The sequence below is a fragment of the Apium graveolens genome, chromosome 5 (genome assembly GCF_009905375.1).
Source record: "Apium graveolens cultivar Ventura chromosome 5, ASM990537v1, whole genome shotgun sequence".
Taxonomy (NCBI): domain Eukaryota; kingdom Viridiplantae; phylum Streptophyta; class Magnoliopsida; order Apiales; family Apiaceae; genus Apium; species Apium graveolens.
The window spans coordinates 68,558,801-68,560,436 of NC_133651.1; the positions used below are offsets into that span (position 1 = coordinate 68,558,801).

Genomic DNA, 1,636 nt, shown 5'->3' on the forward strand with positions numbered 1-1,636 from the left:
TTCCATAGTAGTCTTCCTTGGTTCCACCTCTGCTTCCTTCTGCACACCTTCTTCAGCCACAACTGCATTTTCTGAAACTTGAGATTTTTCAGGCTCTTCGTCTTGCTGAATTTGGGGGCTTGCGACCTTTCCAGACCTTAAGGTAATGGCGTTCACCTGTTCTTCAACTTCCCTCTTGACTGGATTGGCTTCTGTATCACTAGGAAGCATTCCTGGTGGCCGATTTAATAAGGCATTAGCAATTTGCCCTATTTGGTTCTCCAGAGTCTTGATAGAAATAGCCTGGCTTTGGCATATAAGAGCCTGGTTTTTGCACATAAGCCGCAACTCCTCCAATTCAGATTTTTCATTCGAAGATAGACCTGCATCATGATTTTGTTGTTGAATTTGGAGTTATTGTTTTGGTGTAATTTGTTGCTGAAAACCAGGAGGGTTGAATAGCTTATTTCCAAACTGCTGGAACGGTTGTTGCGTTGCATTCTGATTGTTGCTCCAACTGAAGTTAGGATGATTCCAGTTGTCAGGATGATAAGTGTCTAGAACTGGTTGTTGCGATCTCTGAAAGTTGCTCACAAACTGAGCTGAGTCACTAGATATAGCGCATTGCTCCGTCACATGCGTACCGGCACACAGCTCACAAACACTATTTATCTGTTTAACACCATAGTTAGCCAGAGAATCGATCTTCATAGACAACGCCTTTAGTTGAGCAGTGATAGCCGTAGCTGTATCCACTTCAAGAACTCCTGCTACCTTGCCCTGTGGATATCTCTGGGTTGGATACAGATATTCATTAGCAGCCATCAGTTCAATTAGATCATAAGCTTCCTCATAGCTCTTTGCCCATAATGCTCCACCTGATGCTGCATCGAGCATGGGTCTGGACTGTGCTCCCAACCCATTGTAAAAACAAGTGATGATCATCCAATCAGGAATTTCGTGATGAGGACACTTCCTAAGCATCTCCTTGTAGCGCTCCCAAGCTTCACTTAGCGATTCTCCCGTTTGCTGCGCAAATTGAGTAATAGCATTCCTGAGTGCAGCTGTCTTCGCCATAGGGAAGAATTTAGTAAGAAACTTGTGAGCAAGATCTTCCCAAGTAGTAATCGAACTAGCTGGTAGAGAGTGTAACCAGCTCTTAGCCTTGTCCCTCAGAGAGAATGAGAACAGTCTCAGCTTCACAGCATCTTCGGAAACACCATTGAACCTGAAGGTGTCGCAAATCTCAATAAAGTCCCTAATATGCATATTAGGATCTTCAGTTGGAGAACCCCCAAACTGGATTGAATTCTGCACCCATTGAATTATGCTAGGCTTGATCTCAAAGGTATTAGTTGTGATAGCTGGCCGAGCAATGCTAAATTGAATTTCATTGATCTTGGGTTGAGAAAAATCCATCAAGACTTTCGTTCGTGCTGCTGGATCTCCCATTGTAATGAGTACCTGAAACACAAACAAATAAACCATGAAAGTAAAAGAATCCGAGTCAGTGAACTATAACGCCTACTGATGATAAGCACATAAACTAAAAATTAACACCGAGTCCCCGGCAGCGGCGCCAAAAACTTGTTAGGGCGAAAACACGCGCTAAAATACACGCAAGTATACGCGTTCGCAAGTAGTATAAGATATAAAT

General features: G+C 43.2%; 1 non-coding gene across 1 annotated transcript; it reads left to right on the top strand.

Moving 5' to 3' along the window:
• The first annotated feature begins 934 nt into the window (after positions 1–934).
• Positions 935–1,041, top strand: LOC141663206 (small nucleolar RNA R71). Its single transcript, XR_012551287.1, has one exon. It is a non-coding gene; the product is annotated as a small nucleolar RNA R71 (small nucleolar RNA).
• The last annotated feature ends 595 nt before the right edge of the window (positions 1,042–1,636 follow it).